This window comes from Oryx dammah, unplaced genomic scaffold (assembly GCF_014754425.2).
Source record: "Oryx dammah isolate SB20612 unplaced genomic scaffold, SCBI_Odam_1.1 HiC_scaffold_27, whole genome shotgun sequence".
NCBI lineage: Eukaryota > Metazoa > Chordata > Mammalia > Artiodactyla > Bovidae > Oryx > Oryx dammah.
In genome coordinates, this window is record NW_024070211.1 from 45,338,575 (window position 1) to 45,362,589 (window position 24,015).

The following is a 24,015-nucleotide window of genomic DNA, read 5'->3' on the forward strand; positions in this document are numbered from 1 at the left end:
TGTGTGATTGAAAATTCATCTCCAGGCAACAACACTGGAGTGAGTAGCCATTCCCTTCTCTAGGGGATCTTCCCAACCCAGGGATTAAACATGGGTCTCCTGCATCACAGGCAGATTTTTTTTTTTACCATCTAAGCCACCAGGGAAACCCAATGAATATTTATATTTATCAACATGTATATAATCATATTAATGTTACATAAATGTAATTATGTTATTGTACGTTTAAATTTTTTCCCCAACAGTTTATTGGAGTATAGTTGCTTTACAGCGTTATGTTAGTTTCTGTGGTACAACAAAGTGCATCAGTTACACATATACATATATCTACTCTTTTTTTCAGTTTCTTTCCCCATATAGGTCATTTCAGAGCCTTTTTATAGAGTTGCTTGTGCTATACAGTAGGTTTTATTAGTTATCTGTTTTGTATATCATAGTGTGTACATGTCAATCCCAGTCTCTCAATTTATCCTCCCCATCTCCTCTCCTCTCTCCGTAACCATAAGTTTGTTTTTTAAATCTGTGACTCTGTTTCTTCCCAGCAGTTTAAAGAGCCTTTCTCTGTGTTGCTACTCCCTTCCCACTCTGCTCTCCAATTTGGGGACAACTGATTTAACTAAGCACAATTCCAGGAAGCAGAGTTCCTTCTCCCAACCTGAGGATGAGAAGAATAAGTCTCAGTGAGCTGAAGGAATCGCCCGAGCCCCACAGCTGAGGGAGGACAGACCCATTCCCTCAGCCCCTCCTAGATAACTCTCCTGGTCACTCTGCTTACCCTGGCTGCAGGGAAGGGCGCTGGGACAGGGGCAAGAGGAGGGTGAGAAGAGTCTGAGAAATCAGAAGGGCACCTACAAGTTGTCCAGAGCCAGAAATGTCATGTAAATCATTTAGGAACAAATAGGAACTGATCCTCATCGCCCTTTTAAAATATTAGAACATGCAAGAATAAGTTTTTTTCATGAAGCCTCTCTGCTTCATACAATTCCAGGGCTTGAAACCTTATACACAGCCAGCAAGGTCTGATGGAAAAGCCGCCTTCTGTGGTGTATATACAGAATAAGTGATGGCCCCATAAAACATGGATTTCTTTAATCTGTTGAGGGAGCAGCCCGACAAGACACTGTGAGGGCACAGCTGTGTTTACTCCAGGGTCACCTAGTGTTATTTATAATAAATGCTTTCGCTTTTGCTCTCTGGTGACCACCTTCCCCTTCCCAGGATATGAAGTATGTTACTGCAGAACCAGACGCTGTTAATGGGCCCACACGGCTATGAACACACCAGCCGGTCCAAACTTTATAGCATCCATCACGGGACACCGGGCTCCTTATTAAAGAGCGAGCTTTTACAGCATTTTCCAGAGCACCATATTTTCTAGAACCAACCCGCAGTGAGATCGCTACAGGGAGTGGTATTGCCTTATAGGCCGTTAGATGGGGTCTGGGCCTCGGCAGTCAGGCAAGAAAGTCATCGAATGGTATTTATGATGTGCGGTCCTGTGCTGACGTGGTGCTAAGGTCCATATGAGGAAAGGTAGGCCGTCTTGAGGCTTTTCCCTTAGGAGCTTCCATTCGGAAAGTGAACACTGAAGCATACGTAAAAATTATGACCCAATTCACCATGTACAGTGTGGAGCAAAAATGTAATTAACTTTGATTTATTGCGTGTAGTACAAACCTCGATCTACTCAACCTTTCTGGGCCACCAGAAGGTCTTTTTTGTTTCAATCATTTAATATGTTATAGATCGGTCTTGGGCCCCCTTTCCTATTTAGGAAGCAGAGTTTACCAATTATAATCTTATCTTTCTTGGATGGCCAAGGATCTTGCGGTGTCAGACTGATGTTTGTAAATGTTCTTTTGCTCCCTGAACTCCGTGGTGGACTGGGGATTAAGGCAACTGGCTTTGATGTCAAAACCTGGCTCCGTTGCTTAGGGCTCCATTGCTTAATTTAACAAGCTGGGTGGCCTGGGGCAAGCTGTGTCACCAGGCTGAGCTTCTGAGCCTTAGTGTTCTCATCTGTGAAATGGAACTGATAGTAGCTCCTTGGCTAGGATTATAGATGATGAGTGTAGATTCTTAATCATAGTGTCTGCTACATTTGTTGTTCATTCACCAAGTTGTGTCCAGTTCTTTCTGACCCCATGGACTCCAGCATGCCAGGCTCCCCTGTCCTTCACTGTCTCCCGGAGGTTGCTCAAATTCACGTTCATTGAGTTGGTGCTGCTATCTAACCATCTCATCCTCTGCTGCCCTCTTCTCTTTTCGCCTTCAATCTGCTACATAAGAAGCACCAAACAAATCAGAGTTCTTATCCATTGTGTCAAGATAGGATAGAATGCGAATAGAGCTCAGATAGATCTCTCCTTGGAGAAGGCAATGGCACCCCACTCCAGTACTCTTGCCTGGAAAATCCCATGGACGGAGGAGCCTGGTAGGCTGCAGTCCTTGGGGTCGCGAAGAGTTGGACACGACTGAGCGACTTCACTTTCACTTTTCACTTTCATGCATTGGAGAAGGAAATGGCACCCCACTCCAGTGTTCTTGCCTGGAGAGTCCCAGGGACGGGGGAGCCTGGTGGGCTGCCGTCTATGGGGTCGCACAGAGTTGGACACGACTGACGTGACTTAGCATAGCAGCAGTAGCAGATCTCTCCTACCCTAGAAATATTGACTACTGGTAGTGAAAACTATTATGCCTGCCCAGATCCCCTCCTCAAGGTTTAGCCACCTGTCCTTAGCAGCTGGGAACATCAGCTGCTGACCACTCACAGTTGTGTTCCTGGCTGGGTACAGCCCATAGCCATCAGGCACTGTCTGGCCCAAGGTTATACTCCCTCCCAGGCTGGATGACCTAGAGACAAAAATTCAGCCCCGTTGCCTCAGTTTGGTACAATTTTGAAGGGCTGCCCCGGCTCCTGAGTTGCCCGTCGGATCAGCTAAGGCCTCAGATGCAGGTCAGTGTCTCCTTCCACTGTGAGTTTATCCCTTACAGGTGCACTTGCTGAGAGCTCTCCCCAGGAAACCTGCAGCCCCCAACTTTTCCAGTTGAGAGTCTATCTCAATCTAAGATCTTGCTTGAAAGTACATTGTTGATTTAAAATTTTCTTGAAATTTGTATGTTTACCTTAAAAGTAATAAGCAGTAAAAAAATATTAGTAGATTGTATTTTCTGGTTATTTAGGTCTCAGTTATCTGTATTTGTTTCCTATTGCTACTGTAACAAATCATATCACCATCAATTTAGTGGCTTAAGACAGCACACATTTATTATCTTAAATTCTGTAGTCTGTAAGTCTGAAGTGGGTCTCACCAGGCTAAAATCAAGGTCTCAGCAGGACTCTGTTCCTTTTCAGAGGCTCTAGGGGAGAATCTATTTCCTTGATCTTTCCAGTTTCTAGAAGCTGCCCTGGTTCCTTGGCTCTTGGCCTTCTTCCTCCATGTTCAGGGCCAGCAGTAGTGCATCTGCTTAAATTTGACATCACTCTGACCTCTCTTCTGCCTGTCTTACACTTCTAAGGACCTTGGGATAACATTTAGGCCTACCTGGTTAATCCAGGGTTATCTCCCTGTTTTAAAGTCAACTGATTAGCAACCTTAATTCCATCCGAAACTTTAATTCCCCTTTGTCATGTAATGTAACATATTCACAGGTTCCTGGATTAGGATGTGGACATCTTTAGAGGGTCGTTATTCTGTCTACCACACCAATCAAAGTTTTACTGTTTAACTTGATAAGACAAATGGGAAGCAGAGCAAAGTAAGCCAAGATGGACTGACTTGGGCAATTACCATGTGTATACATTTTGTCGTCTGGGATGTTTCAAGGTTCTGAACATCTGGAAGCACAGTCTGGTGAGAGGGGGAGCTTTGGGAGGAAGTGGCAGCAGCATAGGCAAAACTAAACGTGACAAAACCTCGAAGGTCCCTAACTTACGCAATGCAAAAAACTAGAAGGCTGTGCTTTGAATATATTTGAAAGGAGAGTCTGATGTAATGGCTAAGCCCAGTTATGTCTTTGGGCTATGTTAGCTATCCTGACTTATCAAGAGTTGGAGGCCAAGAGAGGCTATGGAAGGATGGTACCCTTTGTCTGACATGAAACTGATTGTCACATGGGCAGCCACAGGAAGAAATTTTGTCTAAATTTAACCAGCACTGTTTGGGATCGAATGCAACACCAGATTTCCAGCATTTGGGAGGCATTTAAATTCAGGGTAGCTCCATCAGTGAGAGAATTGCTGACTTCCAGTATTCTTACTTGTGTCTTTAGAGCCCAAGACTCTCTAGTTACTATTAGTAACTGACATCTCTGGCTTGTTGTTGTTCAGTCGCTTAGTCATGTCTGACTCTTTGTGACCCCATGGACTGTAGCATGCCAGGATTCCCTGTCCTTCACCATCTCCTGGAGTTTGCTCAAACTTATATTCATTGAGTCAGTGGTGCCATCCAACCATCTCATCCTCTGTCATCTCCTTCTCCTCCTGCCTTCAACCTTCAACCGCCTTCAACAGCATCAGGGTCTTTTCTAATGAGTCAGCTCTTGGCATCAGGTGGCCAAAGTATTGGAGCTTCAGCTTCAGCATCAGTCCTTCCAATGAATATTCAGGCTTGATTTCCTTTAGGATGGACTGATATGTACTCCTTGCAGTCCAAGGACTCTCAAGAGTCTTCTCCAGCACCATAGTTCAGAAGCATGAGTTCTTCGGCTCTCAGCTTTCTTTATGGTCCACCTCTCACATCCACACATGACTACTGGAAAAACCATAGCTTTGACTAGACAAACCTTGGTTGGCAAATTAATGTCTCTGCTTTTTAAATACACTATCTAGGTTTGTCATAGCTTTTCTTCCAAGGAGCAAGCATCTTTTAATTTCATGGCTGCAGTCACCATCTGCAGTGATTTTGGAGCCCCCCCAAAAATAAATTCTGTCACTGTTTCCATTGTTTCCCCATCTATTAGGGCTCAGCATTACAGGACAGAGAGCAGGTTCAAGGTGCATATGAGTATGGTGTCCCTTTTCTCAGTGAACCCTTTTGTTCACATTTATAATCCACTAAATAAGAGCTTAAAAGTCCAGGCAAGATGCAGTTGAAAAAGGCTGGATGATCTGATCAGGTTCCTCTGCTTTAGCAGAGCTGAATGTCTGGGGCTTCTAGGCAAGTTACTTGTGAATATATATAAGGAAATCTAAGGTATGTTTTAAATAAACATACCAGAGCATATGCATCCCACATGACTCTCTCCTTTAACACAGTCCCCTTGGAAGATGAATCACTTATTCCAAAGATACTGTTAAATACAATCTGGATCATTTCTTTTTAGACACTTAAGTGCGTACTTTGGAGTATCTTGATGGAGGCAAATGCTTATCCTTTAAAGGTAGATTTGATTTTTACCAACAGTCAAAACTCATTTGTATCAAAGTCGGGGAAGTCAGGTGACGAATCAAATGAAGTTATACCATTTTAGATTAAAGATGAGTCTGATATAATTGAATGAGACTAGTTTTCTCCTGAGGATTGTAGATGGCTCTGAGTAAGAACAATGGCCTTATTGATGGGGTTATTTGGCACTTTTCAAAGTGATTTCATTAAGACATTGTACACAGTTGAGAGTAGTAACTTCTAGAATTTGTCTTAAAGTTTATTACTTCAAAGAGACATTGTATCTTAGTGAGTAAAAGCACAGATTCTAAAGTCAATCCTGGAACCAAAGTTCAGCTCCATAATTTTTCAGCTGTATGACCTCAAGCAAGTCACTTATCCTCTCTGAGCTTCATTTTCTTCATCTGAATAGGAAGCTACCCTCAAGATACACACACCTTCCAGGGAGAGAGCAGTATCGCTGCTCTGAAAGCCTCTGGTGATAGCCCAAGTATGGAAAACAGCCTCACTGATAGTGGGAAATTCTCCTGAAAGTGGGCAAAGTGTTTCCATCAGATTGTGGCCAAATTCCAGGGGAGGCGGAGGAGGTGACAGACAGAACCACTTAGTGTTCCTTCTCGGCCCACAAGTTGACACTCTGAGCACTTTTCCTAACACATGTTCCTGGAGAGCAGTTTGTTATCTGGGGTGGAGGGGGGCTGCTGGCTGCCCACCCCCATTCCTGCCTGGAACTTCCCTCCACCTCCTCATGTAGTCCCTTCTCACATGGTGACTGAAGAAAAGCCCTGAGTGGCCAGAGGAAACATAGCATCGGTTGCAGCTTATTGTCCCGCTGGTCTTCATTTGTTCATTCATTCATTCATCTTATGCAAGAGAGAAGTCAGCAAACAATCTTGCAGTTAAGAGGCCTATTATGGACTGAACTGTGTCTCCTCCAAATTCACATGTTGAAGTCCTGCTCTCGGTATGTCAGAATGTAAGCGTATTTGGAGATAAGACCTTTGAAGAGGTAATTAAGGTAAAGTGAAGTCATATAGGTAGATCCTAATCCACTATAACTGGTGTCTTTATAAGCAAAGGGAATTAGGACACAGATAACAGGCTGAGGATATAGTGAGAAGGTATCTTCTGGAAGCCAAGGAGTGGCCTCAGAAGAAACAAACCTTGCAGATGCCTTGATCTTGGGTTACTAGCCTCTAGAACTGTTGAGGAAATAAATTCCTATGTTTATGCTACCCAGCCTGTGATATTTTGTTAGGGCATCCTGAGCAAACGAATACAAGGCCTAAGCTTCATTTTCGGGCCTGAACTTAAGGGTTGGGGAGAGTGTGGAGGCCTCCCGGAAGAGTTCGGCACAGAGATGCTCTCAGAAGATCTGGGTGCCAAGGCCGAGTGGTGCTGGGTATTTGGTACAAATACCTCCTGGGTTTTCCATTCACACATCTGTGACCAATGCCCTGGCTGTTCCAATCTGTATCCGCTGAGTAGCCTTCTTGACTTCCAAGCCAGTCCAAGGAGGCTCACCCAGGTAACTCCACACTAGAAAGCCTTGAAAACTGAAAGTGGCTTTTAGACCTCTTGGGAGTGACTCAGACCAGGAGGACACTCTCAGTTCAGTTCAGTTCAGTTCAGTCGCTCAGTCGTGTCCAACTCTCTGTGACCCCATGAATCGCAGCACACCAGGCCTCCCTGTCCATCACCATCTCTCGGAGTTCACTCAGACTCACGTCCATCGAGTCAGTGATGCCATTCAGCCATCTCATCCTCTGTCGTCCCCTTTTCCTCCTGCCCCCAATCCCTCCCAGCATCAGAGTCTTTTCCAATGAGTCAGCTCTTCGCATGAGGTGGCCAAAGTACTGGAGCTTCAGCTTTAGCATTATTCCTTCCAAAGAAATCCCAGGGCTGATCTCCTTCAGAATGGACTGGTTGGATCTCCTTGCAGTCCAAGGGACTCTCAAGAGTCTTCTCCAACACCACAGTTCAAAAGCATCAATTCTTCAGCGCTCAGCCTTCTTCACAGTCCAACTCTCACATCCATACATGACCACTGGAAAAACCATAGCCTTGACTACATGGACCTTAGTCGGGAAAGTAATGTCTCTGCTTTTGAATAGGCTATCTAGGTTGGTCATAACTTTCCTTCCAAGGAGTAAGTGTCTTTTAATTTCATGGCCGCAGTCACCATCTGCAGTGATTTTGGAGCCCAGAAAAATAAAGTCTTGACACTGTTTCCGCTGTTTCCCCATCTATTTCCCATGAAGTGATGGGATCGGATGGCCATGATCTTCGTTTTCTGAATGTTGAGCTTTAAGCCAACCTTTTTGCTCTCCTCTTTCACTTTCATCAAGAGGCTTTTTAGTTCCTCTTCACTTTCTGCCATAAGGGTGGTGTCATCTGCATATCTGAGCTTATTGATATTTCTCCCAGCAATCTTGATTCCAGCTTGTGTTTCTTCCAGTCCAGCGTTTCTCATGATGTACTCTGCATAGAAGTTAAATAAGCAGGGTGACAATATACAGCCTCGAGACGTACTCCTTTTCCTATTTGGAACCAGTCTGTTGTTCCATGTCCAGTTCTAACTGTTGCTTCCTGACCTGCACACAGATTTCTCAAGAGGCAGGTCAGGTGGTCTGGCATTCCCATCTCTCTCAGAATTTTCCACAGTTTCTTGTGATCCACATAGTCAAAGGCTTTGGCATAGTCAATAAAGCAGAAATAGATGTTTTTCTGGAACTCTCTTGCTTTTTCCATGATCCAGCAGATGTTGGCAATTTGATCTCTGGTTCCTCTGCCTTTTCTAAAACCAGCTTGAACATCAGGGAGTTCACAGTTCACGTATTGCTGAAGCCTGGCTTGGAGAATTTTGAGCATTACTTTACTATCATGTGAGATGAGTCCAATTGTGCGGTAGTTTGAGCATTCTTTGGCATTGCCTTTCTTTGGAATTGGAATGAACACTGAGCTTTTCCAGTCCTGTGGCCACTGCTCAGTTTTCCAAATTTGCTGGCATATTGAGTGAAGCACTTTCACAGCATCATCTTTCAGGATTTGAAACAGCTCAACTGGAATTCCATCACCTCCACTAGCTTTGTTCGTAGTGATGACACTCTACTGAAGTGATTAATTTTTTTTTACAAAAACAGGCTTATTTACATGATCCTATCTGCTAACTGCTTTTATCCATTCTTTGCTGTTGCTTGAATAAGAACCTGTTAAATGACCCAAACTGGACCTTCTACCTACCTCTTGAAAGGACAGAGTCACAAACTTAAATTCATATTGAGTAAATTTGCTTTATTTTCCAAGAAAGCAACTATATGATCTGGAACTGACCATACTCAGAAGTGCCAGCCATGAGTTTTTTTTCTGAAATTCTCCATCTGTCTGTTTCTCACCTCATGGGAAGTCAGATGCTGTCCTAGTCATAGTGCTCACTCAACAAGTCACTGTGAGCATCAACTATTATGAATTACAGACATATTCCTACATGGTCAGCACCAATTTGTAACCCAGGAAGTCTTTGTTGAATATTGAAATGAAAATGGCTTCCCTGTGGTGGTATTTCCATTTCCTCATCTGTAAATAAGGAGCTTGAAAGTGATTTCTAAGATACTTTCCCTCTGCCAAGATTGTGATTCTGTTCTATAAGATGGGCAAATGTGTGAGTCTTTCTCTGCCCTCACCCAGCAAGCCATCATTCTAACCCAAATACCATTTATTGCATTCATTAGCTTAATAAATGCTGTTGAGTGAGGGACAGAATTAATTAATGAATGCCTACTGAGTTCCCAGCCCCAGGGAACACACAGATAAATAAGACAGTTTCTGCCTGTCAGGAGCTCATACTCTGAGGGGGGGGACAGATGTGTAAACAGATGTGCTACTCAGTTTGACTTTCTTTTCAGTTAGTTTTACTTATTACGATAATACACACTTTAATTTATTTCATGCCTTCTCGGCATCAAGCAATCTGATGGGTGTTGTACAATGAGTCCTCATACTCACTTTCAAGGTATTATTATTAAAGGTTAGAAAACAAAGGTCAAGAACCTGTGTCTGGTTAACTCCTCATCCACAGATGTGAGAAGAGCTACATGAGCTTTACTGATTCTAGAAAGAAGAGCCAAATGACACCATAACTCCATCTCAGTGAAAGGCAGCAAGTGTGGTTGATTTTATTTTCCATTCATTCGCTTAATCAACATTTATTGTGCATCTTCTCAGTGTCTGTAAAATTTTAAAATTAAGTAATCTTCTCTCCTGCTCTGGTGCAGACGGTTTTAGCAAAGGAGAAAAAGAAAAGTCAGCTAGTGATTACACCAAAATGGGACTAGTGATTACATCAAAATGGAACAGAGTGCTCTGGGATCCCAGAGGAGAGAGCAGCAACTAACTCAGGCCTGGAGTAGTCGGAGAAGATGACCTTTGAGCTGAGTTTTGAAGTATAGATAGGAAGAATTCATTAGGCAGAAGGAAGAGATGGGAGGCTTCAAGCAGAGGAAACAGAAAATATAAAAGGTAGTGATATGAATAGAACACGGCATTTGGGGAACAATGAGCAATTCTGTTTGGCTGAGCATGGAGGAAGTGAATGAGCCTTGAGGATGGAGGAGCCAGATGGATAGGTTGGAAAGGGTGGTGTTGAAGGGTCCTGTTCAGAATTTATCTTTTGACTGATTGAGTCTTTTCCCGGGGGGATGGTGACATCATCTGATTTGCTTCAGTGCAGAGCAGTGTTTATCAGTCCTGGCTGCACATCAGAATAACATGGGGAGCTTTAAAAAAAAAAAATCCTGATGCCAAACGCTGCACGTCAGTTCAATTAAGCAAGAATTCCCAGAAATAGGATTCAGGTATTCGGTAGTTTTAAAAAGCTCTCCAGGCTTTTTAATTGATTCCAATGTGCAACCAAGGCTGAAAACCACTGGTGTGGAGAATCACTCCAAAGAAGAAAGAAGTTGTGACCAGAAGGCCCGTTAGGGGACTACTGGAGGCCTGGAGAACTGCTCCAGGGCAGTGGTTTTCCAACTTCAGTGCATCAGGATCACCTGGTAGCCTTGTAAACTTGCTGAGCCCCAGCCCCAAGCTTCAGGAGGTCTAGGGTGAGACCAAAGAACTTACATTTCTAGTCATTTCCCAGGTGGTGCCAATGCTGCTGGTGTAGGGACTTCACTTTGAGAACCACAGGTCTGTGGCCAGGCTGTGGCATGGAGAGGAGAAAAAGGACTGGGAGGTATTTTGGAGGTAGGGAGAGGGGGATCTGGCAACCAGCTGAATGGTGAGGCACTGATACTAACCAAAATGGGAGCGGAGAAGGCTTTTTTTCTGTTTATGATATGGGAGAGAAGATGATTGGACATGTAGGACTAGACTTATTTGTTGGGAAGATCTAGGCAAAGGCAACTAGGCAGCAGCTGGGAATACTTCTCTAGCTATCTGGAAGAAGTGAGGCAAATTCTGGAACAAATCAGGACCTCAGATTTAACCTAATTCAAGATAGTTATGAACTGTGGACTCTGTACTGCTTGAGAGTATATACTACTTCTACTGAGCCACATTTTTCTGGTTATGTTTAATCAGTAAAAGACTGCGGTGATGTCTTTGGAACCACTCTATAAAAACAAAAGATCCACATTACACAAAACCCATTAAACCTGGTAGTTAAATATACAGAAGTCAAAAGTTAAAACCACCTCCCTCGATCTTTTTGCATTTATCTTCACACATGAATGTGAAAAGCCAAAACCCCCCCACCAAAACCCTTTATTTCTCTGTTAGATTGGTAATTTTATGTTTTCCTTTCATTTGCGAGCAGAATCCAGGAAGGACCCTTGGCTGAGCCTCAGTTCTTCAGTGGGTAGGATCAAACACACATCTCTTGTGTCTCCTGCACTGGCAGGCATGAGCTTTGAGCTTTACCACTAGCGCCAGCTGGGAAGCCCAGCAATAGCTAAGGATGCTTTTCAACTCCAGTGCTCCTCCAGGTTTCCTTGGAGTCAGTGTCAAATTTACCGGAAGGATCTCCAGGAGCTGGTAACACTGGTAAAGTTTCTGGGTTTTTTTTTTTTTTTTTTTTTGCCCATTTGAATTTAACTTTTTCAGAGTACATTTCTATCAAAAAATAGTAAGGCCCTATTGTCAGAGCTCTGTCCTTAAAGGTATTTCCAAACTTGTTTCTTATTCCTTACTTGACAAGTGCTGTCACAGAGCTCCATCACTCCTGGCCTAACAGCTACCAATAAACAGAAAATTATTTCTAACCAGCTAACATGCTGTTTACTTTCCAGAGAAACTGCACTTTCCAATCTGACAGTTGATCAAGGGGTATCCCGCTGCTGTCAGCAGGGAGAATGTTTAAACACAGAGATGGGAGTTTAAACATTTTCTCATTATCACAGAATAAGAGGGGGGAAAACACAAATAAATAAATAAGTAAAAATGGCAACCAGACTCTCTAACCCCCCGCTGGGAGCGTAATGAAGCTGCATCATGTGACCAAGAGGAGTGGGCTTTTATCTCTGGCCCCAGTACCGTTACGCAAGTGACACCTGTCACATGACCCAACTCCCGTCTTTTATCTGCCTTCCCCAGCCACCCTTGTGGGGAATTGTCTTTTCCCGAGATGTGTGGCCCGTGGTGGCCATTGTAGTGTGTTTTGTCAGCGCCATCAACCTGGCCTTTTGTATTTCCTGCCTTGAATCCCCTAGATGTCTCCTCAAACCTTATTTAAATATGATAAATCACAAAAAACCTCCAAACCGAAAAGACCAAATCTCAGGGAGGGCAAAACACATCAGTGCTGTTATTATATTTCATACAAGTTTGCAGGATTTGGAATCTGGAGAGAAACAAATTGTAGAACACTAATCTTCATTTCTGAATGTTTATTAGAGCAGGGGGTTAATAAAACACAAGTGTACTTTGTTTATGGGCTTCCCTGGTGGTTCTGATGGTAAAGAATCTGCCTGCAACATCGGAGACCTGGGTTTAATCCCTGGGTTGGGAAGATCCCCTGGAGAAGGGAACGGCAACCCACTCCAATATTCTTGCTTGGAGAATTCCATAGACAGAGGAACCTGGTGGGCTGCAGTCCATGGGGTCGCAAAGAGCTGGACATGACTGAACAACTCACACACACACACTTCTGAGAATGCCTGCAACTTTAACTAGCAAGGCTCCCCCAGAGAAACACAGTCACAAACAACCAGCGCTGGGTGTTGTGGCTTTTCCTCCCCAGCTTCATTCTAAATCCCAATTTAACTCTTTTACTTGATTTCTTTTTAAAAAATATTTATTTGTTATTTGTGTATTTGACTGCACCTGGTCTTCATTGTAGCATGTGGGGTCTTTTAGTTGCTGCGTGTAGGACCTAGTTCCCTGATCAGGGATTGAATCCGGCCCTTCTGCATTAGAAGCTCAGAGTCTTAGCCACTGGACCTTCAGGGAAGAGGAATAAGAAACCTCTTTTACCTGGTTTCTTATTGTCCTTCTGGCCTCCTGCATCACTTTGCTAGCTAGAACCCTATGGCTTTGAACCTTTCATTTCCCTGGTCCTTTTATCTTCCACTTTCTTATGGCTATGATGGGAACCAACCTGACATTCATCACAACCACCATCCCTGAACAGCACTACCACCACAAGTTAGCTGATTTTTATAGTGCTTACTGTCTGCCAGGCACTGTTTAAAATACTTTAAATGTATCAACTCATTTGATCCTCACAAGCAAGGCTGTGACATAAACATTATTATTATCCCCATTTTACAAAGGAGGAAATGAGAGCCCAGAGAAGTGTAGTAACTTGTCCAAGGTAACACAGCCAGATCCAAAAGCAGTCTGGCTCTTAATCCTTCTCCACATGGAGTAGCCTTCAGTCTTTTCTCAATCTTTACCCAGGCACTTTTCTTTTTTCCCTGTCATGGAGGATGCATGTCTCTTATCCTCTTCCAGGCAAATGTAAGCTCTTAATCTCATTTCCTTCCATCTCTGCTTCTTCACTGATTCATTCGTTATGTGTTCCACAAATATTCATTAAACACAGATTATGTGTCATGCACAATTCTAGACGCTTGTGATACATCAGTGAACAAAACATTAAAATCCTTGCTCCTGTGGGACTCATTTTCTAGTAGGGGGAGAGAGAAAATACAGTTGACCCTTGAACAACCTGAGTTCGAACATGGGTCCACTTATATGCAGATCGTTTTTTTTTTTTTCAGTAGGAAACAGTACAGTGCTATAAGACCTGCGGTTTGTTGAATCCATGGGTATAGAGGAACCACCACTATAGAGGACTGACTATAGTTTTATTCAAATTTTTGACTGTGTGGGTGGGGTCGATGCCCCCTAACCCCTGAGTTGTTCAAGGGTCACTTGTAAACAATAAATATAAAACATCAATATGTCATATATAAAGAAAAAACCCAGAGTCAAGGGGGTAAAGAAGGGTGGGGTCACAATTAAACAACTGGCAGAGGAGTTCATTCATGCAAAAGATATTTATAAGGGACCTACTAGGTACAACGGACTATTCAAGGTGATCAAAATACATCCGTGAATAAAACAAAGTCTCCTATCCTCATGAAGCTTACATTTTAGCAGTGGTGAGAAAAACAATGAACACCATAAATAAGTAAACCATAAATTATAGAGTATGAAATCCTGTGATATCTTACTTTAGAAAAACCAGACAGAGTCAGAGGGATTTGTGTGCAGGTGGCTTGGGTGTTGAATAGGGTGGCTGGGGTGGGCTTCACTGATAGATGGCATTGGAGCAAAGGCTTGAAATTGGTAAGAGCATTGACCGTGTGGATAATTGCGGAAAAGAATTCCAGACAGAGGAGCCAGGCAGAAGCCTAAGAAGGGAGCACATCTGTGTATTCAGATTAGCTGCTAATTTTCCCAACTTTTTTCTTTTTCCTTCACTTCATAAAGTGCATAGATCTCTCCTGGGCTTAGAAAAAAGAAGGACCCTCTCAGTGCTTTCGTATTCTACCTAGTACTCCATCTTATTTATCTTTTCATGACAGAGTTTCTGAAAGATATGTCCTGCTGCTACTTTCTTATCACTCCTTCTTTAATCCATTGTATTTTTCTATGACCACAATTCCATGGAAACTGCCCCCCCCCCAACCCTTTGAGGTAACCCATGACCAGTAGCCATAAAATCCATGGACTGCCTTGGATTGCACCTTCCTGATATTTTCTCTGTAGGCCCCGCAGTCTACAGAGAAACTGTACTGAAACAGTCTTCTTGACTCTTGTCACTCAGAACGATTCTAGTTGCCTGCCCCACCCCTCCAGTTTCTAGACATTAACATCCTGTCTCTTTTGCAGATTCCTCCTTCCCCCACCCTTGTGCTTCTTCTCTTTGTGTATGTTCCTTGGGGTGCTCATATCTTTGGGACTTCAGGGACTTGCATGTAGGTGATAACCACATGTAGCTACTCTTATTTCCTTAGTCCCAGGTCAGCAATTCCAATTATTTGATGCACACTTACAACTCAAGATGTCCAGAAATGAGCTCATAGCCTCTTCTGCTGAACTAATTGCTTGACTTAAGATGATATAACAAGTCATCCAGGTTCTCAGACTGGAAGCCTTACAATCCTTCTTCCTCTCCTACCACATGGCCAATTAGTTGCTGTACAGCCATTCTCCCCTCCTCTCCAGCTAAAAGAAAACTGATTATTCAGGAACTTGCCTCTCAGGAAAGGTGATTCGCTGCTTCAGATGAGTAGCAAATCCTGACTATTTTAAAGCTGTCATCTAATTTCTGTTGGTAGCAGTTTAGGAGTGGATATGTGACAGTTTGATCAGTAAGATATGAAGAGAGTTCTGCTTTCTTTGAAAAAGAAGCAGACAGGAAGAGACACCCTCTCTTCAACTGGGCATTGTCAAACCTACATATGATCCCTGGGGACTGTGGCAGCATCTTGTAACCATGATAGGAACCAGCCTGAGCATTAAGGCAACAAAGGACATGAAGATGAATTAAAGAAAGATCGAAGGAAATTGGGTTGTTGATAATGTCATTGACTCATCAATTAATTAATCATTGAACCATATACTTCTGGACTTCTTATGCAAACTAATATTCTCATGCATTAAGCCATTGGATGGGGTTTTTCTATTCCTTACAGCCAAAACCATCTGTCCTTTCTTCTTTTCACACTTACTCTCAATTGCCTGCCTGGCCAACTTTTATTTGAAGACAAAGATTAATTGTCATCCTCCTTTATGACATGGAAGACTGAAATGTCATTAGATCTTGTATTTATTTCCAGGTAATGTCCCATGCAACTACAAGACCCTTGGGGGAACTTTAATTTTTATATTTCTACTGTCCAGATGTTTGTGGAATGAATCAATGAATACATGGTTCAGTTTTATATTTTAGTTCAGTTCAGGGCTCCCACAAGATTTTCTTGTAATACCCAATTAAAATTCTTTCAAAAGAAACAACTGTTTACAAGGATGTTAATAAACTTGAATGAATTCGTTATCTAGTATGTCAGATCATTTACCAGGTGCCCACGAACCTACTTAGGGATGGAGAGGAGTTAGAAGGAGAAAATGTGAATAGGTTTAGAGAAGAGAACTAAAATAAAACTGCTCTGGGAATTTATTTATGAAAAGCATTGAGAGAAACAAAAAGGTGTTAGTCAACATCAGTCAGTTCAGTTCAGTTCAGTCACTCAGTCGTGTCCGATTCTTTGCGACCCCATGAATCGCAGCATGCCAGGCCTCCCTGTCCATCACCAACTCCCAGAGTTCACTCAGACTCCCGTCCACCGAGTCGGTGATGCCATCCAGCCATCTCATCCTCTGTCGTCCCCTTCTCCTCCTGCCCCTAGTCCCTCCCAGCATCAGAGTCTTTTCCAATGAGTCAACTCTTTGCATGAGGTGGCCAAAGTACTGGAGTTTCAGCCTCAGTATCATTCCCTCCAAAGAAATCCCAGGGCTGATCTCCTTCAGAATGGACTGGTTGGATCTCCTTGCAGTCCAAGGGACTCTCAAGAGTCTTCTCCAATACCACAGTTCAAAAGCATCAATTCTTCAGTGCTCAGCTTTCTTCACAGTCCAACTCTCACATCCATATATGACCACTGGAAAAACCATAGCCTTGACTAGACCGACCTTTGTTGACAAAGTAATGTTTCTGCTTTTCAAAATGCTATCTAGGTTGGTCATAACTTTCCTTCCAAGGAGTAAGCGTCTTAATTTCATGGCTGCAGTCACCATCTGCAGTGATTTTGGAGCCCAATAAAATAAAGTCTGACACTGTTTCCACTGTTTCCCTATCTATTTCCCATGAAGTGATGGGGCCAGATGCCATGATCTTTGTTTTCTGAATGTTGAGCTTTAGGCCAACTTTTTCACTCTCCTCTTTCACTTTCATCAACATAACCTTCAGTAAAGTCTGAGCACCTTGGTTCTAAGAAATGTAACTTCTCAGAGTCATTTATTTTCTTCCAGAGATAACCTCTATTGGATGTTCACAGATATTTTGCCATAAAAAAGGCAAAAATTTTTGAGTATAACTCCAAGGTGGTATTAAGCACAAGCTGGAATCAAGATTGCCGGGAGAAATATCAATAACCTCAGATATGCAGATGACACCACCCTTATGGAAGAAAGTGAAGAAGAACTCTAGAGCCTCTTAATGAAAGTGAAAGAGTGAAAAAGTTGGCTTAAAGCTCAACATTCAGAAAACAAAGATCATGGCATCTGGTCCCATCACTTCATGGGAAATAGATGGGGAAACAGTGGAAACAGTGGCTGACTTTATTTTTCTGGGCTCCAAAATCACTGCAGATGGTGACTGCAGCCATGAAATTAAAAGACACGTACTCCTTGGAAGAAAAGTTATGACCAACCTAGATAGCATATTCAAAAGCAGAGACATTACTTTGCCAACAAAGGTCCGTCTAGTCAAGGCTATGGTTTTTCCAGTGGTCATGTATGGATGTGAGAGTTGGACTGTGAAGAAGGCTGAGCACCGAAGAATTGATGCTTTTGAACTGTGGTATTGGAGAAGACTCTTGAGAGTCCCTTGGACTGCCAGGAGATCCAACCAGTCCATCCTAAAGGAAATCAGTCCTAAATATACATTGGAAGGACTGATGTTGAAGCTGAAACTCTAATACTTTGGCCGCCTGATGCGAAGAGCTGACTCATTTGAAAAGACCCTGATGCTGGGAAAGATTGAGGGCAGGAGGAGAAGGGGACGACAGAGGATGTGATGGCTGGATGGCATCACCGACTCAATGGACATGGGTTTGCGTGGACTCCGGGAGTTGGTGATAGACAGGGAGGCCTGGCGTGCTGCGGTTCATGGGGTCACAAAGAGTCTGACCCGACTGAGCAACTGAACTGAAAAATACCAAGAAATGTTAGAAGGCAACATTACCAACTCTCACAAAAATCCTACCACTCTATGTCCCGAATCATGTAGTGAAGACCGTATGCGCCACACTAAAACCCGAAGCAGCCAAATTAATATTTTTTAAAAAGTGTGATGGATAGAGTTAAATTTAGCAATAATTTAGATGTGATATGACTAATTCCCTTCTCTGGGACACCATCCTATTCCTTCATTTATATCACCTACAAAAGTGAAAGTGAAAGTGAAGTTGCTCAGTCGTGTCCAACTCTTTGCCATTCCATGGACCGTGGCCTGCCAGGATCCTCCGTCCATGGGATTTTCCAGGCAAGAGTACTGGAGTGGGTTGCCATTTCCTTCTCCAATCACCTACAAGCATTAGCATTATTTTTGTGGTCAGTCAAACCTACTACTGGGGCTTTCCAGGTGGCGCAGTTGTAAAGAATCCACTGTAATGCAGGAGACAGTGGAGACACGGGTTTGATTCCTGGGTTCGGAAGATCCTCAGGAGTAGGAATGTCAACCCACTCCTGTATTCTTGCCTGGAAAGTCCCATGGACAGAGGAGCCTGGTGGGTTACAGTCCATACAGTCACAAAGAGTGAGACACAACTGAGCTCACAAACACACAAACATACTATTAATTCATATTATACTTTAAATATGAATATCCACTAAGTCACAACTTTATTTAACTTGTTGACATTTTAAACCTAAAGTTTAAGAAATTAAACCATGAAATTTGGTAGAAATGTATTGGCTTGCTGTTCATTAGGCTTTTTTATTTTCTGTTTAAAAATTTTTTTTCAGTATTTATTTTTCATAGCAACTTTAGGCTCAGAGGAATATTCAACAGAAGTTACAGATTTCCTGTATCCACCCTGCCCCACACATGCACAACCTCCCCCACAGAATGCTACATATGCCACACTGTGTGAACCTACACAGACTCATCATTGTCATCTAAAGTCCATTTCACATTAGCATTCACAGTCTTGGTGATATTCTATGGGTCTGGACAAATTTATAACGAATGACATGTATCTACCATTACGGTATCATATGTAGTTACCCGCTCCTAAAAACCCTCTGTGCTCTGCCTAGTCATCACTCCCTTCCTCCTAACCCCTGGCAACCAGCAATCTTTTCACTGTCTCTATAGTTGTGCCTTTTTCAGATTTTCAGTTGTAATCATGCACTATGTAGCCTTTTCAGATTGGCTTCTTTTACTTAGTGATATTCATTTAAGATTCTTCCATGTCTTTTCGTGACTTGACAGCTCCATTTCTTTTTCCTGTTGAATAATATTCTATTGTCTGGATGTACCACAGTCTGTTCATTCATATGTTGGGACTGAACAGCATATGGCCTTCTAAATGCCATCTAGAGGTCTTTGGTTTCTAGGCTACTACACTTCCTGAGTAGATGATCCTCAACCGGAACAACATCTTGGTTGTTTCCAAGGTTTGGGGATTATGAATAAAGGTGCTATAAACATCTGTGTGCAGATTTTTTGTGGACATAATTTTTCAACTCCTTTCGGTAAATAGAAAGGAGCATGATTGCTGGATCTAAGAGTGTGGTTAGTTTTGTAAGAAACTGCCAGATAGTCTTCTAAAGCGGCCTCTACCATTTTGCATTCCCACCAATAATTAGAGTTCCTGTTGCTCCATATCCCTGGCAGCATTGGTGCTGTCAGTGTTCTGGAATTCGATCATTCTAAATCCAGAACGAATGTGTAGTGTACACATCAGCTTTTAGCAATTCTCAGTCTTTTGAATCATGATCCAATGCTAAACATCAGCTGCTTCTTTGAGAGTTGTGTGTTCTACAGATTTGACAGGTATATGATGACTGGAAAGATCATAGACCTTGGGGAGAGCCAGGCCTAAAAGCTGTACCTTAACTCTGGTGTACTACTATGGAGGAGTTAGTTAACTTCTCTGAGACTCAGTTTCCTTCTTCTGTAAAATGGAAGTAATAAATGAATGACAACAGTACTTACTTTAATGAGTTGTATGAACAAATTACATGCCTTCTCTGATTTTATTCAAGTGATTAATAAAAACATTTGACCAGACATACCACACCACTGCCAGCCTTTCTCCAGCAAGGCCACTATTCTTTGAGCACACACACCCCATCATCCAGCCCACACAGTTCCCTCTTTCAGGTATATCTGAACAGGCTTTGCCAAATGGCTTACTAAAATCGAATAGTCAGTAAGGAAGATTATTTTGGGCTATCTGTATGTAGTTTCATCTCAGACTTTGAGTGCATAGGTACTATTTTTAAATTCTCTCTTAATTAGTTCCTCCTTGTTCTTCTAAAGGCCATATAGAGGTCTTTGGTTTCTAGGCTACTACATTTCCTGAGTAGATGTTCCTCAGATGAAGTAATTTGAGTTTCCCCAGCTTCTTTCAGAAGGACCCATTGTAGAAAATGAAACACGTGTTAGCTGAAACAGATCTCTCATTTTATTTGAGGCTTAGGTGTGTGCACACATGCATGTGTGTGGTGCAATAGGATTAAATTACTACTTTGGAACTCTTGGCCTTTATCTTGGCCTTTATTCAGTATTTCTGCCATCAAATCAGAGCTGAGATTCCTCATCACTTTTGCTATCATCACAGACAATAGAGTTTAGTAGAAGAGGACAGCCTGAAATTTAATTCTAACCAGCAGCTCAATCCAAACTCCTACTGAAGTCTAGCTGGGATGTGTTTTGATAATCCAGTTAGCGAAGGAAGAGGCGCCCCCTAGGAAATCATAACAAAGAGTCTTCAGCAAGTACTTTTGTTGACAACTTTATCCAAGAAACCACCTTCCCTGGAGGCTTTTTTAAACTTTAGCCTAATCCTCTCCTTGGCCACAGAAGTCCTTTTGTTGGGGAAAATCGTAAGTGAACACAGGAGTGACAGGCCTCTGTTAAGCATGAGCTCTCTCTCCAAAGTCTTTCAATTGTTGTCCCCATCTGTCCTGTTCTCCTTCTGGCCCAAGGATCTCTCTAACAAACAATGAAATGGATGAAATTATTAAGAAGTCCTCTTCTCAGATGATTTCTGTCTACGTCTAATTTTTGAGCCAATCACTGTTAAATTCTAGGCAAATGACAATAGCAATAACTGTTCACTGCTTTTTTTTCAAGTATTATGCCCTGTTGGCTTGGACATTGTATTTAAAATGTTCCACATCACACGTGATGGTATAAAACCCTTGGTCCAGTGTGGAGTTAGATTTGAAGCTTCTTAGTAAGCTGAAGCCGGAGAAGGCAATGGCACCCCACTCCAGTACTCTTGCCTGGAAAATCCCATGGGCGGAGGAGCTGGTGGGCTGCAGTCCATGGGGTCGCTAAGAGTCAGACACGACTGCGACTTCACTTTCACTTTTCACTTTCATGCATTGGAGAAGGCAACGGCACCCACTCCAGCACTCTTGCCTGGAAAATCCCATGGACGGAGGAGCCTGGTAGGCTGCAGTCCATGGAGTCTCGAAGAGTCGGGCATGACTGAGCGACTTCGCTTTCACTTTTCACTTTCATGCATTGGAGAAGGAAATGGCAACCCACTCCAGTGTTCTTGCCTGGAGAATCCCAGGGACGGGGGAGCCTGGTGGGCTGCCCTCTATGGGGTCGCACAGAGTCGGACACGACTGTAGCAGCTTAGCAGCAGCAGCAGCAGTGAGCTGAAGCAAATTAACACTGAAGCAACAGTAAAATAGCCCTGGAAGTGAACAAAGAATAAAAAAATGAAAATCATGAGTAACATCTTACAGATTGAGTGGGGAAATTCTGTGTAATATTGTTGCAAAGTTATTGATGGAATTACATAGATATTGATAGAAAGCTTGATAACAGATATGAACAGAGGTAGCATCTTACCCTGGTAATAAGAACTAAGAAAGCTTTCCCTAAGAAAGCTTTAAAAATAATAAAAATTTATCTCCAAATGTACAAACTATAGTTATACCTCACCATACCCTAACTGTTCAAAACACATCAAGCTTTGAAACACTATTTGTAAGGTGCTTGGCACATGTTACGTTGCCAGTAAATTTTAGTCCTATTTCTCTATTGTAGATGTTAGTGTACATTTTTTCCGTACCTGAAACTGACATTTTGAGGATCTTTTCAGAGTCTTAATTTTCAGGCATTGCTGCTAGTTATAAGTCCTAATATCCCAATTTACATTTTGAATCTCCTGAAAAGTGAATATTTTAACATAAATTCAATTTAGTGGAAAAGATTTACAGGCCCCAAGTGTCCATGTGAAAACCACTTTTAGTCCCTCACTCTGGCGCTTCCAGATTTTGATCATCCCAAGCCATTTATTAAACAGTTTAATTGCTCCAGCTTTTCCTTATTGTGGTTCATCTTCTACGGGTTTATCTCCTTACATTAGTACCGAAGGCCTAGGGACATCAGATTACTCCAATACGTATTCAACCTGCCTTCTCACTTCTTCAATTGCTGGCATAGGCATCACGTTTGTCATGCTGCTTTTAATTGATTTTCTATTGTGACCAATTTATACCTACAGGTAATGATTCTTTGATTGTAGTTCAGAGAGGCGGGTAATCTCCCTACCTTCTGGCTGCTTAGTAAAACAAAATAACAACTCAATAGAATTAATTATTAATTCTTATGCAGCACTACCATCCAAGACCATTTCCATCAATGTCTTTGATAATTTTATCAAGGGCAAATCCTTCATGCTATAGAATGTAGCTAAAGTACATCCTACTCTCATAACTTGTGGGTTTAAAAATGACATAATTACATAGTAAAATCTCTGCTCTAGAAAATATTTTACTTGGGAAATACCATATTATTATTGTATTGCCCATTGTAATTCCAGTTGTATATTGTCAAAATATAAACTTCAGAATTATAGCTGAGGAAGAACTATAATTCTAAACTTCCCTGATCTCCCCAAATTTCTAAACACAATGATCTTAGAAAATCCGAAAGGCAGACATTCTTGATGTATATATGTCTTTAACAGAGAAACTGGCAAAGAACTGAATCCTGCTATGTGAATGACGTTAGGGCAAGGGTGGTGCAGGGCGCATGCCAGTTATTGCCATCTAGACCCCAAAAGTTCTGTTGGGAAGCATGACAAGCTGTAGTTGCCTGATGTATGATCAAACCTTAGCCTTTTTTGTGGTCTGGGATATAGCCAGAGTCACCTACAGGGATGGCTGGCTCTGTGCATGGGTCTCACCTTGACTCCTCTGTCTAGATTACTGTCCCCTCTACTCACCATGGAAATGCTCTTATAAGATCTATGAATGTCTGGACTATGGTGGCTTTAGGAGTTGTCCCTCCTGGCTTCCTGTGCCTGCCAGCAGAACTCTAGGGTATGGAAGCTTTGGGAAAAACCTCCACAGCACCCTTCTCCCTCAGGATTGCCTTGGAAGCTTGGGCTGCCCTGGGCTGATGGAGGAGACTCTTGAGAGCAGCCGAGTCTGTGACATTTGTGGATGGCTCCTGTCTCCCAGGACCATGAGGTCCTGGTGGTTCCCAGAGTGCACCCTGGAGAGGATACTCTGTAACCAGTGGTGCAAAAGCCTGTAGTGGTGATGACTGGATTTTCACAATCCTCCAAAACCACCTCCTAGGTGGGGCTAGACTCTAAATCAGGTCTTCTCTGGCACCTGGGGGCAGGCCAGGTGGTAATTTGCACCGCTATGGTGACCAACCATCCTGGTTTATCCAGGACTGTGTCTGTTTCAGCACTGAACATCCCACATCCTGGGGCACCCCTTGGTCTCAAGCAAATGGGGACAGCTGGTCACCCTGACCTCTGATTTTTGTCTTGTCAGCTGACAGTGAGAACTACATAGTTAAGGGAACTTAACATGCCAATGGCGGAGAAGGCAATGGCACCCCACTCCAGTACTCTTGCCTGGAAAATCCCATGGATGGAGGGAGGAGCCTGGTAGGCTGCAGTCCATGGGATTGCGAAGAGTCGGACATGACTGAGCGACTTCACTTTCACTTTTCACTTTCATGCATTGGAGAAGGAAATGGCAACCCACTCCAGTGTTCTTGCCTAGAGAATCCCAGGGACAGGGGAGCCTGGTGGGCTGCCGTTTATGGGGTCACATAGAGTCAGACACGACTGAAGTGACTTAGCAGCAGCAGCAGCAGCAACATGCCAATGGAGTCCTGTATTCCACTGCATCAGCTCAAGGCCTTACAATGACATGTAAGGGTCATCTTAGGAGTCTTGTCCCTCCCCTG